The sequence below is a fragment of the Triticum urartu genome, chromosome 5 (assembly GCF_003073215.2).
Source record: "Triticum urartu cultivar G1812 chromosome 5, Tu2.1, whole genome shotgun sequence".
NCBI classification, from domain to species: Eukaryota; Viridiplantae; Streptophyta; class Magnoliopsida; order Poales; family Poaceae; genus Triticum; species Triticum urartu.
In genome coordinates, this window is record NC_053026.1 from 141441503 (window position 1) to 141458909 (window position 17407).

The following is a 17407-nucleotide window of genomic DNA, read 5'->3' on the forward strand; positions in this document are numbered from 1 at the left end:
GTTTAACTTCTCGCGAGGGCCACCTTGACCTTTTCTAGGACGGTTAGAGCATACGACAACCACAAAAATCGTCATCGACTGAGAGATGGAGCACCTAATTTTCCAGTTCCTGGTACGCATGTGCTTTCTCTGATGTATTCTTCATGAGAGGAGGAGGAAATAAAAAAGTGGAATAAGTCTTGTGTCAGATGAACAACGTTTACAAATTTGTTGTTGCTTGGTTTCTTATATCAAATGGGATTTTGTCAAAACTTTGAACTGAGGATTGTTTTGTCTCTTGCCTAGGTCTCTGTTGCTATCTTTATCTTCAAATATTTGCACCAAAAAACTGCTACACATTTCTGTGTCTAAGTAGTGTTTGTGTTAATGCCTGAGAAGGGGGCAATGGTGTAGGATGAAGAAAATGTTAACGCATGGTGCACATTTCATATGTTTACACCTAACTAGAAACCTCATAATACAAACTATTGGTTGGTCATTTCATACTTTCATGTGCATATACTTGTGCTGTTTTCACTAGAGAACGAAAATTATGTTCTTTAAAATGCAAAAAATGTATTTCTTGCATTAACTGAAAAAGGCTAAGATCTTTCTTGCCCTGCAGGAAATCTTATGGAGTTTGTTTCTCGATTAACTTGCGTGGACCTTCAATCGTTCATCCTAAACCTACCACCTCCTGAGCCTGAATGGAAAATGTCTCAGTGCAGTGTGTGTAGTACCAAGAAGTTCTACCATGGGTCTACGTCAAGTTCATATTTTGTGTTCAGTAAAAAAATCTTAGTGCGAGTGTGTGCAGTACCTGGAAGTTCTACTACAGGTCTACGCCAAGTTCAATGACATTGCCGCCGGCAAAATGTTCAGACAATGTGGGTGACTATGTCATGTGTTCAAAGCAATTTGTTTCAGTAAGGCCGAATTCATCGTGTGTTCTTGGATCGAAGTTCACATAAAGAAAATGGCAGAAGGTCAATTTTGAATGTGATCCCACCTTGTAACATATGCTCATACGCATGCGGCGATTCAGAAATGCTACCGAGGACAGAGAGTGGAGACGTCAAGGAGCCACTGCGTGAGCTAGTTACATCACGATTTGGACCATGTTCCCAACCTGCATGCGATACATTGCTTAGCTGTCAGCAGCCACATGTTTACGTGGTTGACATCAACAAAAACTCCAGTTTTTTGTGGACGTTCTGTATTAACATGTTTTATTTGTACGTTCTAGAATAACTACTGATGTTATGTCATTGCTGCTCAATTTCTAGTCTGTGTACACATGGCAAGCACACTGGTAGCACCACACACACATTTCTCCCTGTGCACGTGTGGGATTTTTCCCTAATAACTAGCATGTTTGTTGAAATGTGTGAAGTCCTGCTACTACCAACAGAGAAGGAAAAACGGGATTTTTCCCTAATAACTAGCATGTTTGGTGAAATGTGTGAAGTCCTGCTACTACCAACAGAGAAGGAAAAACGCTACTGTACCTCATTTTGAGATAAATAGAATGAATTTAGTCCATACTGTGTCGCCACCCATTTCTTTTATAAGATCGTCGTGTGTGTGTGTGTGTGCGTTCAGTGTGCTCGTGCTATGGGTGTGTCTTTTCCTTTATTTTTTGAATAAACTGGAAGTTCATACATACAAAAAATCGAAGTCCAAATATCTTCGGTATATGTTTTGAAAAAGCTCAGCAATTATTTCACCGTTTCTAAAAAACAAAATAAAAATAAGAAGTTCGAATTTTGAAAAATACAGTAGTTCAAAAATCAGACACTTCCAACGTTTCTATAATTAAAAAACTCTAGACGTTCATATTTAATACAAAACTAGGATATGTCCGTTACTAAAATAAATAAACTAAGAAGTCCAAATTACAAAAATGGAGAAGTTTGATATAAATAAAAAATCAGATTTTCCTTGTTACTAAAGAATAAAAATGACGAAGTTCAAATTAAAAAAGATGAGTAGTTCGAGGTATACGGGAAACTCAAATTATTACCGTTTCTAAGAAAAATAAAACTATGAAGTTCAATTTACAAAAAAAATTGATGCTTATTTAAGAAGGAAAATCAAAATATGACTAAGAAGTTGAAATCAAAATAACAGAGAAGGTCGAAATATATAAAAAAACTCACATTTGTTGCAAGAAAGTTCACGTGCACCTTCATGCATGGTTTAGAATTTATATTGCGGGACGTCGATCCGACCTCCAATTACATATTTTAAAATGGAAAAAAATGACATCTGTCATTCTATTGTGTGTAATTCGATGTACACACAAAAATGAGACAGAAATTCATAGTGAAACCAATGAAAAGTTAAAGTACTGCAAGGAATGCATTTCAGGTGAGAATAAAAGTATAGAAAAATAAAAGGTTAAAAGGTTTGTTGAAAGAAGTTCGAGTGCTCTGTCCGGGGAAGTTCAAAAATTCTTGTGAGACAGGTTCACCTTGTATTTCCATGTTCGATTTTTTCCGTTTAAAAATCGAATACAATTCTTTACTCAAAAAAATAAAAAGGTGAAGTTCATATTGAAATAACAGGGAAGTTCGGAGTTTATTAAAACCTAGGATTTACCTGTTCAAAAAATAAAAATCACAACGCCATTTTTTGCACTTCTAAAAACAACTCATAAACGAAAAAATGGTTGCTAGAAGTTCAAGTGCTCGGTGAGGAAAAGTTCAAAAAATTCTTGTGAGACAGGTTCACCGTGTATTTAGATGTCCAAAATACATAAAAATATGTTGTTTTTTGTGTTTTAAAATAATTCTCTCAAACCAGAGAGAAGTTCAAAGTGTTAATTAACAAAAGTTCACGTACTACATGGTGTGTATTTCATATATGAAAAAAAAACAATAAAGTGAAACAGAGTGAATTTCAAACGGACATGCCCCAGAAGTTCAACTACACACAGTCCAAAAAACAGCACGTCAAAAACAGAGTGAGGTTCAAACAGACATGCCCGTGAAGTCCAACAACTTCACGCAGTGCGTTTCCATTTGCAATGAAGGCAGAAATCATGATCTCGTCATTTCTTTAATTTACTTCAAAATGATAGGAATATCATTTGTGTAAGTTCAAGTCCTCGGTCGGAGAAAGTTAAAAAAATATTGTGAGAGAGGTTTGTACAAAAGAAATACCATTTGTGTAACACTGACAAAATGGATAAGAAAATTACAAATGAAAAATACGTCACAGAAGTTCAACGTAAAAACAGCAAGAAGTTCACCTCCTACACTGAATGAATATCAGATGAAAAACTTTTAAAATCGTCGCGAGTATGAAAAAATGATCAACACGGGAAAGTTGCGTATTTACAGCAGCTTTCCATCGGTATATCACTTGCTCAATTCCGGTGAGTGGATGGAGAGCTACGAGCAGTGGATGGAGATCTACGAGCAAAAAAAGCACGTGAAAAACAGAGTGAAGTTCAGGTACACGCACCGAGAAGTACAGGTTCTTCACGCGGTGCATTTTCGAAGAATCTGTTTAGCGATAAAGGCAGAACGAATGATCTCGCCATTTTCGTAATTACTTGAAAATGGCTAGGAATCAGAGAAAACCATCAACACGAAAAAGTTTCAAATTTTCCGTAGCTTTTCAGCGGTATATTATTTGCCCCATTCCGATAAAGTTTGTATAAATTACGGCAAAAATATGTTTTTAGCCATTTTCAAAACTGACATAAAACCGTAATGAATTAGGAGAAACAATATATACAAAAAAGTTTCGCATTTCTTCAAGGTTTCCAACGCCATATCATTTGCTGCATTTGGACGTACGGTTAAAAAATTATCTCAAAAATACGAACTCGGTGGAAGTTGTACCGTTTTCTAAATTACTTTTAAACTGTTCAAAATTAGAAAAAACTTTTAACACGAAAAAGTAGCGCATTTTCATAAGCTTTCCAAGGCCATATTATTTGCCTCAATTGGATTAGCCGTTTAGAAATGGCATCGAAAAAACGAACTCGGCTGTTCGGTTTGTGAAATTCTACGATTTTCCGAATTACTGTTTAACCATAGGGAATTAGAGAAAACTTTCAACATGTGGAAGGAGCTGTTTTGCAGGAGCTTTCCAACGCCATATTATTTGCCTCATTCCGATAAACGGTTTAAAAATGCGATCGAAAATATGATTCACGTTTTTTGTATGAAGAAAAAACGGTTTTCAAAACTGCTCTTAAACCGCTTACATTTTGCCAAAAATTTAACTTGGGGCATAATACTGATGTCCATAGCTTTCCAACGTATATCGCAAGCCCCATTTGGACACCTTTTAGCTGAAGTTCAACTTAGTACTCGGGGAAGGTCAGGCGCGTTACTCGGGAAGTTCATGTTGTGATCAGAATATTATTCTAATCCCGTGATCAGAATAGTGTTTATGTATAGGGTCGCGCTATTCGTCACCCTGGGTGAGGAATAGTTATTCTTCATCCTCCTCTATTTTACTATCAATGCACCGTAATTTTACGTTCCGTAAGTTTTGTCTTATTTCCGACGCAAAAAGGGACCGTAAGAAAATATATAATCGCCGTAAAAAATTTTATGTTATTTAAAATTACAAACGTAAAAACATAGTCTAAAATACACATAAACTGCAAATTTTCTTGTCTTATGACCTACATTTTTATTTTTTATGTCAAATTTTACGTATTAATCAATAGGAATGTAACTATTTGAATTCGAAACGTAATTTAATTATGAAATGATTGTAAAATTACCTCGGGTGAAGAATAACTTATTCTGCACCCTGCGTGATGAATAATAACACTATATATATATATATATATATATATATATATATATATATATTTGTTCAATGAATGTCGGACCACACTCATTTTGTCTCTCTATTTATATGTCTCTCGATTGACCTCGCTCTCTCACGCCGTATTTTCCACACATTGAAGCTACCTCTCCATCCCTCGCAAAGCCGGAGCTATTTACATTGCGAGTGGCACTCCAACCTTGGATTAATTTGTGTAGGCATTTATTCCGGTTGGTTTAGACTATATTTTCGTAGCATTCAGCCCGCAACTACTCCAAACACCGTTGCAACCCCCGCAACTCCCCTAGTTGATTTCCCTCTGGCTCGGTCATCGCTCGCTCGCACGTCCTTTCTCGCCCTCAACGTCGCACCATGGTATTATTGCAAAAAACTCTGTTGTTCTCTTTAATTATTATAAATAAGCTACAAAACTACACACCGATAGTCCACTTAGAATGGAACAAATTTCTACCGACAAATTAAAGTGTTACAAACTACACACCGAGGGGCCCACATGTCATGAAACAAATTTGGACGCATATACAAATTAAAAAATAAAGGACGAGGATCGAACATGCGACCAGGGCCTTCAAGCCGCACGTCAATAGGCAACATACGTAGAACATCAATGTTTGTTGTACCTCCCTTTGTTCACATAATGTTTTTATATTACCACAGCCTATTTAATGGATAACATGTAATATTATTTTTAGTACTATTCGCCTTCACTTACTGGTGGGTTCCATGTGTGCTCTCTCTCTGCTTCTCATCTGCGTTTAGACGCACAAGCAAACACGAAGAACTCGCGGGCGATGTTGCCATTGACCATATCTGGACGAGTTCACAAGTTACGGCACCAGTTTCATGTACTATCAGCACTAGTCAGTGTGTACGTGCAATGCACGTTAATTTGGAAATATATTAAGTGCATGCGGATATTAAGTAGGATATTATTTGCGTGTTATTATGTAATTAGCACTATTTTTGGCATGAAGTTAACTGCACGCTAAACGTGCTGAGCGCTCGACATTGAAGCAGTCTAGGTCATTGGATGACAAGGAATACATGTGGCTTGATGATGTTTTATATTTAATTTGATACGGCTCTAGCAGAACATTCAATCGATAAAACTATAGATTTCGTTAAGTCTGACTCTGACTTTAAATTATAGGACAGTCGATCTAAAATAAATGGAAATGATAAACGTTCAGATTTTAAGCATGGAAATCCGAACGTTTTTCATGGCAAATTTAGATTACGCGGCGGCGGCGGGGGTGTCTTGCGGTGCGAAGCGTCTCCTCTGCTGTGCTCTGTGTGTCGTCGGGCCATTAACCGACGGCGATGGCGGCGCCTTGCGCCGTTGTTGGCGTACTCCTGGACGTTGGCCTAGCTTCAAGGAAGGCCAAAATGTTCTGGACTTCGGAGCGTGTCAACTGGCGAGAGGAGGCGACTGGCGTTGGTGCAAGGAAGCGGTCGACGGCGGCCATCCATGCCATTGAGGGGGGCACTGGCACCCGCGCGGGGACAGGCGTTGTCAACGGCGCGGCAGAGACATTCGTGTGCATGGGCACGGGCACGGGCGTGCGCGTCAGTGCACGCGCATGCGCTGGTAGGTGCACGGGCGCGTGAAAGTTAACGGGGACCTCATGGAACCCCGTGGCATCAAGCTCGGCGACAATGTGCGGCTCCCAACCCATCAATGCCACGGGGATGGGTGCTGGCGCAGTCGGGGCAACAAGAGCCGGAACGGGAGCGGGGACAGGCACGGCGTCTTCCCGCAAGGCCAGTTCAAGCTCGTCCCAAAGCGCCTTATGATCTTGAGACTCCGACTGGGTGTCTTCCTCAGGAAACTGGAAGACTAAGGGCAAACCATCGTGATGCGGCATGGCATACGTTTAGGTCAGGCTGATTGGAGGTAGACGACAGGAGAATCAGAGAGGAAGAGAGAAGATTGTAGCGATACCGGGCAGTGCAGGGTTGATTTTAAACTGCGGAGCCAGCGACATTAAAAGTGGGAGCAGTTGAGACGACGGTGGGCGGCGGAGCCTGGTCAAAGGGCTCGCCTTCCGGTGAGCCTGCACACCGGTCTGCTCGCACACCTCCCTGTTAGCCGGCGCAGCGGTCTGCTCACACGCCTCTCGTCGACTCACACGCTTGCTCGGACGGCACCTGCCGATGAGAAGCGGGACTCGTGGCGGCACGTAAACGCCCACGGTTTCAATAGTGAAAGCGTTCGCCTTAACGTGACATGTTTTTGTTCCAAAATACCTTGGCTCTTCATTTGTGCAACTTGTCTCAAATTGAAGAAACAAATTACGAAGTAATATTTGTGCCATATCATGTGACCATGCTCAGTTTCAAGAATTTATGGTCACTTTTGGATTTTCTGAAATTTAAGATCCAAGATTCGAAACAATATCATAACCTGCATCATGCAATAAATTTTCAAGCCATACATCTGTCCTGTTGTATTTGTTAAGAAAGGATTTGGTCAAACATTTTGCTTAGTTAGACTTTAAACAAGTTATATATGCAGAGTAAAAGGATAATCCCTCCATACCAGATATATTAACTCAAGCACTAGAACCTAGATACAATGGTGATAACATAAACTATTCAGATCTCAAATCATGGCACCCAGGCCCAAAGTGACAAGCATTAAGCATGGCAAAGTTATATCAACATCAATCTCAGAAGATAGTGGATACTAGGGATCAAGCCCTAACAAAACTAACTCGATTACATGATAAATCTCATCCAACTCCTCACCGATCAGCGAGCCTACGAAGGAATTACTCACTCCCGGTGGGGAGCATCATGGAATTGGCGATGAAGAAGGGTTGGTGATTACGAAGATCGTAGATCCCCCTCTCCGAAGCCCCAATCGAACTCCAGATCTGGCCTCCCGATGAAGAACAGGAGGTGGCGGCGGCACCGTCTCACGAAACATGATAATGCTTTCTGCCTGATTTTTTCCTCCAAAAATAGGTATTTATGGAGTTGGATTCAGGGTCTACGGGGCCACCAAGTGGGCACAACCCACCTGGACGCACCAGGATGGGGGCGCGCCATGGTGGGTTGTGCTCACCCAGACCCCCCCTCTGGTTGTTCTTGGCTCTAGTAATTCTCTTCTATTATATAAAAAAAATCCTTTTTAAAGTTTTATTCTAATCCTAGAACTTTTATTTGTGCACAAAAACAACACCATGATAGTTCTGTTAAAAACAGCGTCAATCTGGATTAGTTTCATTCAAATCATGCAAATTAGAGTCCAAAACAAGAGGAAAATCGTTAGGAAAAGTAGATACAACACAGACCTATCAAGAACCAAACACATGAGAATATAGTACATGCACTATATTTCATCGAACATGCATGTGCAAAAACTCGTATTCCTCATCTTCCATCATGTTAGTGGTTGCTCCACCATCGAGAAGGTGCGACCCTGAAAATGTGGAAGCCTTATGAAGAATGTGCATCCGATGGAGTGGAGCGGGGAGGACCTTGGGTATTTACCAGGGAATGGGCATGGTGAGGTGAGTGGTGTTGATTTCAATACCATGTGCCACAATTAGAGGCAGCCGATGGGAGAGGAAATATCCGTTGTCATCGCCTGCATGTGTTGCCCCATATGCTCCCCGATCCAAGAGGCACGACTGTAAGTGGCTCATGGATGCGTGGATGCTGGTGTCAGCACTCTTGGTTGAGATGCCGCTTTACCAGTAGATATATTGTTCATGCAATAAGAAGAGATGCAATCACTTGTTCATAAGCAAGAAACGTGTAATTCATTATTGTAAAAAGCAAGCAAAAATGACTTCGTCAAGGACACAAATCAGTGGTAAACCTACACAACCTAATACGTCATTCTCTCAGATTTATAATCATCCAGAAAAAGAACCTCTGGCTTCATCTATTTTCCTGTATATAACAAGTAGTACTAACAATTGTTGTGTACAAGAAACAATCGACATAATTCAGTTATAAAAAAATATTAGACATAAACTGGAGATCTTACTATTCAAAATCCACCAGCAGCAGAGCATCAAGAATCACATCTAGCAGAATTAAGGAATCAACGAACAAGCTAAAGTAGATGTCCATCTACTCTATACAGGGATATCCGGCACTCTTTGGGAATGTTTGAGTGATACTACGATCACACAGGGACTCGTCTTCATCATGGTAGGAGCTAACTAAAGTGGTACAGAAATTGGATTTTTGGTTGTGTTTTCTCTAGGTATTCCTTTTGATTTGCAGAAATTTCGGTTGCTGGACCAGGTTTGTTAGACTCAAAATTATTCAACTGCACCAGCACATGTAATTTGGACCAGAAAACCATATAAAAAGGGTAACATATGAATTGCAATTCCAAATAGTTTATAATAGGACCGCTTTGCTCAATGTTTTTACTAATGAGCATGGCATACTTAATCAACAGATTATTGTTAAATATCATAGAATAGTGGCTCTTTGTCAACATATTACTTTTGGTTACATTTTAAAACTTGAAGGTTCACTTTTAGTTCTAATCCCCATGGCCTATTAAATTTGCACACTACTATTCAATGCAACAATTCCAGCTTGCTCCTATACGAATGATGTATCTAACAAGACAGAAGAGATGCATATGACTGTAGTGCAGCAACTGTGAAGGAAACCACTCCACGCTACAACGCCGATGAGCTAAAGCTCACATGGTGGCATCCGCCAAGACCGCCACCATGTTGGAGACACTGTCGGCATAGCTGAGACTCCCACCATCAATTTACTTGCTAATTTATTGCACAAAATGATGGACAAAAAGTTATGCTGCTAAGTAAAAAAAAGGAGTATGCCTTATTATGGAGACTGTAGCTTCTAAGAAACAAAGTGGCACAGAACCAAGCCTGTAAGCAAAAGGAATGGAGATCGTAAAATATTACATCGATAAATGCTAGAAGGATTGAACAAAAAATGAAAAACTTATAAATGTGAACACGGGATCTTATGTTGGAGATGGTATCTAATTTGTAATTTATAAGTTAATGATGTAGTCCATAATCAACCAAGGGAAAAAGAAGCACATGACCAAGCAATGGATTGAAATTGTGTGTAATCAGTACAAGATCAAGAAATTAACTATTGCATACCAATATGTACTTTTGTCTCTTCAGCTTACTTGGTTATATACATCCACATAAGCCATATATTCAGGCACCAAAATTAGAAAATAACATGTATAGTTGTTGCTTGATGCAGCAAACACCAAACAGGCATGCACACGCAACAAGCATCCATCGACACCCAGCAAGCAGCACGCACGCACACACAATGAGTTCATACAAGCATCAATCGGTGGAGATCACACACTCACACATGCTAGGAAGCCACACATAGAGCACGCCCATCACAATACTCAAGCATAGCACACACGCACACAATGCAAACACAAACACGGATGTACGATTTGGCGGAGGGGGGAAGAGAGATATACCACCATAGGGCAGGGCCGCGGCGCCCGTGTGATCGGCGACTAAGTCGATGGTGACCCAAGATCAAGCAGCGGGCACGAGGCGTCGGCTGGTGGTTGGCGAGGCTCGGGTGAGCGGCCAGGTTGGGCACCAACCACTTCCTGGGTGACACTGCCGACATCATCAGATGCCAGCGACAATGGGGCAGTCAGTTGGGTGCCTTCCAGAGCTCGACGCAGGGGAAACCTCCCCTCTCTGTCTATTCGGCGAGGTGCGCGACAAGGGAGGGCTCCCGACGGCTGCCCCAACCGCAGTGTTGCACGGCACCGCACACCCGCTGGACGCCCTTGGGGAAGAGCACGACTACAACTCCGTGTTGTGCACGTGATTGGAAGGGAGTAGAAACCTAGCAGAAGGCCGATCCCCAATTTGGCGGCGACGGAGGACCAGCACAGCAGAGGGAAGCAATGCGATGGTCGACCGCAGGATGGCGTTGGTGCGGCGGCTAGGGTTTGCAAGGGACGACGTGAAAAGGAAACGTCAAATAAGTGCGCCTATTGTGGGATCGAAGGAGCTAAGTATGGAAGGGTATCGGTGGGAAAAATAAATCGGAGAGAGAGGTAATCTGTTCGGAAGGTGATCTCGTGTATATGCTATTATTTTTGAATTTTTAGTTACCAAATATTTACATGATCGAATTCAATCAACACTTGCCAAAAAAAGCATGAATAAATTGAAAGAGGATCGGACGCAATTCGGTTTTAATTGAGAAGAAGAGGAAAATTAATGTGGGACAGATGGTGCGAGGGGGGACGAAAAATAATTGGTCGAAAACAACGGACGAAAGTGGTGGGATGAAAAAAAACCACGGAGGCTATTCTACAAACAGAGACATTAGGAGTAGAGATTGGTGTAATATCTACTGTATTCCAACTTCTCCATGGTTCATACCACCGATACTACCACTACTTCAGGATGCTGCGAACGCGACATTATGATCAGAGACCCTTCGACGAAACTATGTGTGATGCAATAATCGCAAACGGTGATGTAAAATAACCATCAAAAAAGGTGTAAAACGTTTACGATGAAGGATGCATCAAACACGGTTCAAATTTTAGTTGTGTGTGTGATGCAGGGCATACGGTTCAGTTCAATTAACTGTTTGTGATGAGGAACAAAATAAATGGGCAGACAGATGAAGGTGTGTGCGATATACAGCGTACGGTTCACTCAGATAAACTATTTGTGATTAGGCAACACAAAAAGAACGGTCAATTAGATCAAGGTGTGTGCGATATACGGCATGCGGTTTACTCGGATGAACTATTTGCGTTGAGACAAGATAACAGAAACGGTTCAATATATCAAGATGTGTGTGATACGCGGCAAACATGTCTGTAATCAGAAATGTGTGCGAAGACCGATAATAACACAGACGGTTGCTTCTAATAAGACGTATGTGATATGCTTTGTCTACACAACATCTATTGGCCATTGGGGGATGGGCGGTCATCCGGATACGCCATAAGGATGCGAAGAGGCATCCTATATCAGCAAGGACTAATTGTTCCACCAGTAGCTCATGTAGGAGAACTCTCAAGTTAAGTGTACTCGGGCTTGAGAAGACCTTTGGTGCATGGCGCTTGAGCGCCGTGGATCAAGATAGGCATGTCAGCGCCGACAGGCTGTAGCTCGCCGCACAACATGATCGATGGCGCCTCACAGAGCAAGTTAGGCGCGTCCGCGTCCAAAAAGTTTAACCATGTTTTGTTTATTAAAATTTTGCCAAGAAATTAAATTTTCATTTTTTGGATTTATCTTTTGATTTCGGAACCACTCTTTTCTTTAATATTGTGGAGTTTTCACCCCAAGTGAAAACTTTTCAAAAATATTGTTGAACTTGTTTACCCTCTCAAGAAAAACATTTCTTTTATCTGTGAATTTATTTGCATAATTATTTTCCCTGAGCTTTATTTCTTTAAAAATGATTTTTCATAAGTTTTGGAGCCTCTTTTGCACTACAACCCTTTGATAAAATTAGTTATAAGTTTCACCAAACTTTGGGGATGTCATGGGATGCTCCCACATCACTTTTATGCATAAATCTCTTTTAGTCATTTGGAAATTTTGAGCTCTACCCCAAGTTTTCAAATCTGGTCCAGTTTGTAATATTGCACTGCAACCTATTTAAATATTTCTTTAAAGCTTCCACCAAAATTAGGGGATGTTAGTAGTAGTGTATAATTCAATTTTATGCAAAAACCCACTAGTGTTCTTTGAAAAATTTGAGCAAATCATCCTCTTTTGCTATCTGGTCCAGTTGGGTGTTTTCTACTGCAACCCTATTTTATTTTGCTCTAGTGTCGATGATCTTTCTCCTGCTTAGAGACCACTCTACCAAACCATTAAGTTCAGGAGATTGGGCCCACTGGAATATTTTTGGTCCATGAAATAATACCCTTGTCTTTCTATCCAGAATTGGTTTTCTCAAAAATTTACACTAACAAGTTTCTGGTCTTGACCAACTAACCTTGCCACCATCACCTACACCTAAAGGGACACTGATCTGGAGATTTTGGCCACCCCAAGAGTTGCCTAGATGCCCTTGGCATTCTGTCAAGCACCTTGAGTGCATGGACAGTTTTGGCATGATTTTATTTTAGCACTTTGATCTTGCCCCTCTGGACAAACTAGCATGTCCACTAAGCTCCTAGATGACTCTAACCTAGACCTGTTAATCCCCAGCCCCACCCAAGCCTCCAGCATGCCTTGGCATTATGTCGAGCACCTGGCGTGCGTGCTCTAGGCGCGGCCACAGCGCGCGTTTTGCACCTGCGTGCGCCTGAGTCGCCGTGTGCCACAGCCGCCTCCCCCGCGCCCGTTCTGGTCCCTTCCAGCTCCCAGCCAACGCGCCCCGACTCCTCCCTCGCCGCAGAGCCGCCCTGGCCCCTCCTGGCACCCCACAGCACCACCACCGCAAGCCGCCAACGCCGCTCCGCCAGCTCTGCCATGGACGGTGCCGCCCGAGCCACTCCAGCCCGCTAGCTGCCCTCTGGAACAGCTCGAGCTCACCCACGAGCCTGTCCGCTAGTGCCCGTCGCCGCCACGTCGCCCTGCAAGCTATAGCGAGGCGGTTCGCCGATCTTATCTCCGGCCGTCGCGGAACCGACCTAGTCGCGCTATAAGAGGAGACCCCGAGCTCGACCAAGCACTCAGGCAACCTCGTACCATCCCCCTAGTGCCCCCACACCCAGCAATCGACGGCGGGAAGCCGTCTTCCTCGTCTCCGGCCAGTTCGACCGCCGCCACGCTCCGGCTCCGTTCGTCGCGAGCAGGCCCTCTCCCGTCCATCCAACGCCACCACCCGACCCCCCTTGATCGTGCGGAGCCACCCAAACCCTCAGCCTCGACCGGGAGCCACCGTAGCCCAAACCCCCAATTACACCCGTAGCCACCTCCGCCGCGGAGCTCGCTGCCGGCGACTCCCTTCGTGCCCGCCAGCCAGCCGACCACCGGAAGGACCGTCCCGGACTAGCGGATCCATCCCCGCCCTCAGAACCCCACGGGGAGCCGCCGTTCGTCGACGGCGATCGCCGGAGCCCCGCCTCGGCTCGGCCAGAGGAGAAAGAAGAACGCGGGCGACTGGTCAAACCTGACCAGTGGGCCCAAGGGACCCACTGTCAGTGACCCCGAGCCAGCCCGCACTGGTTTAAGTGGAGACATAAAACCCAGAGTACGCCTTCTCTGCCCGAAAAACGTATTCTCATTCGAACCGTTTTCTTTTTCTGTGTTTATTAAAAACAGATTTTTGACTAAACTTTGACTGGCTATAAATTTTTAAATATAAGTCCAATTGAGTTGATTCTTTTTCTGTTGTTTCTCAAATTTGGTCTAGTTTATTTTCATATTTATTTGAAAATTTTCCAAACAACTTTTTTGTACTGTTTTTAAACTATGTGTTGATTCAAATTTTTCTTAAAATAGGACTTTGGAGAAGAAGGCAACTTTCAAAAAACTTTTGGAATGCACCCTGCCTCTCCACAACTTAAAGGCAAGCATTCTGAACCCTGGCATAATATTGTTGAGTGTTGTATGATACGATTACAACACCATCGTGATACGAAATATTCGTTATTTTTTTAGATGATGAGATCATACTCATGAGTGCATATTGATGATTCCGTGCTATCTCGCTATTGGAAATTGATATGTTTGTGATAGTAATCACCTTTGTATGCCTTTCATGCCTACCGGAAGGGATCCGGGAAAGTCTCTGTCTTGGGTAGACATGAACTTGTCCCTAATCCCTCGTCGAGACGGTTATGTCTGGTAGGGCATGGTGAGGTATGATGAGTGGTGATTCTGTCTGATTGATGTGAAATATATTTCATACGCTAACCATGCAGGAAATGCTTAAACCTCCTGAGTCGACCATAGATGGAGTCTTGTTCCAGTAACCCCCATACTTGTTTCGTGCTACCACTTGTCCCTGCCATAGGTAGGGTACGGTTCAGTAAGTTGTCAACCCCTTTCCTAGCACACACCATACAGAGAGGCCATGGTGGAAGATACCGGCTGCATCCGGTAGGCATGCCACCTGGTCTGGGGGCATGGGTGTTTCCGGTTGGAGCCGAGAGGGTAGCTCCCCTAGTTTGCGCACGTTATAAATTTTGTGATCCCATGCTAGTCAAGGTTGTAGCCTCCCCACTTAAAGTTTCGCTTAACGAGTGTCATGGATGATTTCCAGACACCGGTAAGTTAGGCTGGTGTGTGCGGTCAGGTGTGTTTTCAATTAAAAGATCGTAGGCAGAATTAGTCCCAATGGAGTAAAGGAATCCGTTGCTCGTGGGTAAAGAGTACACCCTCTGCAGAGATTATATCTATTCGAATAGCCGTGTCCAGGGTTAAGGACTACAGTCTGGGATGGGTCAAGTGTCGGTCTTAGTGTGGGTCTTTGGAGGAAAAACTGCTAAACCAGAGCATGGATCATAACTTGTGACTCATGATGACTATGATTAATATTATTATGGACTAACCATGTACATTGTTTGAATTATTGAGTATCCCTGGGACGGTTCTACCTCCTGGATATTCACTGTGATTATTCTCATATATGCCCTTTATGTGGTGTCGCGGGGACGCCCGACTGTGGCATGCTTGTCATTCAGATTACTTTATAAGCCCTTTATGTGGTGTCGCAGAGACGCCCGACTGTGGCATGCTTGTTATTCATTTACTTTATAAAGCCCTTTATGTGGTGTCGCAGAGACGCCCGACTGTGGCATGCTTGTTATTTATTTACTCTATAAGCCCTTTATGTGATGTCGCACAAACGCCCGACCGTGGCACGTTTGCTACTTATTACTTTTATAAGCCCTTTATGTGACGTCGCTCAGACGCCCGACTGCGGCATGCTTTATATTATTATCCCTTCGAGGCATTGCTTCAGACACCCGATCGGTGCATTCTGTTTCTAGTCCCTTACGGAATATTCATGTTGTATATGAATAACCTGCTTGCGTGCATCATGGATGTTTATTTTGTGACTGACGTGAGATCATAGAATATTTCAGAGGATGATTATCAAATGTTTTTATTATACCTGTGTTCATAATGTTTGCGAGTACATTCAAAAGTACTCACTGGCTTATCCCTGGCTATTGTCTTGGCTAGATTTCTTGCGTGGAGAAGAGTGTCGCGATGACAACCCCGGAACCTATGCAATGGTGATAGCAGCCTCGTGAAGATAGGAGTTATCCATGTCAGCTATTCCTGTGGGAAATGGAGTCCCATAGACGCTGATGATCCGCAAACCGCTTCCGCCATCAACCACTAGAAACCATGTGTTGTACTCCTCCGCCATGTTGGTGCCTCATCAGCTAACAGTAATCCTGGGGCTGGTGAGCACAAGGGCCATTTTTTTGGGAAATTAATATCCCGAAAACCCAGTCCTGACAGCGTCCCGTCAGTACCCCCATTCCTCAACAGGAGTGGGTAGAGGCCCTCTGCATCGTACTTGCACCAGAGGCCGGCCATGCCGTACTTGCACCGGACGCCCGCCATGCCATTCGCACGGGTCATGTCGTTCACCTTGTCTGCGGCTCACTCAATGCCAACGCGCTAGTCAGTAGGCTCGATCGCCTCCTTGGCCCAGGTGTCCACCTGGGCGCAGTGGAGGAACATGGCTGTCGCATCCTCAAGCTGGTGATCTTTGATGAAATAGCCAACTTGGAGCTCGAGATCGCGCTCCAGATGTACCGCAAGCGTGTCAACCGCTTGGACGAACGCCTGCACGAGTTCAGGCAGAGCCAAGAGCTACCATAGGCAAGGGCTGTTGGTCATGGTCTCATGGATGCGTTTTGTTTTGTTGAGTCGTTTCGAAGTGGGTAGCTATGTATTCACAGCAATCATAGTATTGCTCTGTTTATTCCTCTGTTTCAATGTGTGTACTCTGTTTTTCCATTCTTATATGTTTTGTTTCAATGTGTGTATATACGCTTTTCATTCTGTATATGTGGATGATAATAGCTAGATTCAAATTGGTATACAAAAACAGATAGAAAATGGAATTCATAATATATATATATATATTAATTGTTCATCAGTTCATCAGAGAATATATATAATATCATCACATATACGTGATCATACTTAACTACTAGGTACAATGCATAAAATTGAAAATGAATAATACTAAAACTAATAATCCCTCTTGGGGCCAGTATTCCGGCAGCCCCTCGCCAGCAGCTCCTAGTGCGCGGCGTCTTCCTAGTGTGGAGGAAGTACTCTGCCTCATAGCGCTTGACGTACCGATCCGCCTCTTGCTGGCGGAAGCGCGCGAACGATCTTGCCATTTCGTTGGGCGCCCACCGGAGCTCCTTGTTAGTGGCATGCAGGAACTTATCGGCCCACCCCCACGCAGCGACGAGGCGCCCAGTGCTTATGACCTTCCTCGCGAAGTACCCGTCTTCATACACCTCCTCCGCACGACGACGCGGCTGCCCCCATAGCTCCGCCGGCTCCTTTTTCCAGGCGGCATCACGGGCTTCACAAGCCGCCTGGTACCTAGCTTCCTCATCTGCCATCTCCTTCTTGAATGCCACTTGCCTGGCTTCTCAGCCGGCTGCAGCGACTTCCACAAACAAAGATTGTACTGGGCCCAAAACCAATCCAAAGTT

At 43.4% G+C, this 17407-nt stretch overlaps 1 long non-coding RNA gene across 2 annotated transcripts; it reads right to left on the reverse strand.

The window, feature by feature from the left end:
- Nucleotides 1-8009: 8009 nt before the first annotated feature.
- LOC125555772 lies at nt 8010-10766 on the reverse strand. 2 transcript variants are annotated; one of them, XR_007304849.1, is made up of 3 exons: nt 10250-10766; nt 8290-8487; nt 8010-8218 (listed from the first exon to the last, which is right to left on the reverse strand). It is a non-coding gene; the product is annotated as an uncharacterized LOC125555772 (long non-coding RNA). The 2 variants fall into 2 exon arrangements; XR_007304848.1 differs by having other exon boundaries at nt 8290-10766.
- Nucleotides 10767-17407: the final 6641 nt, after the last annotated feature.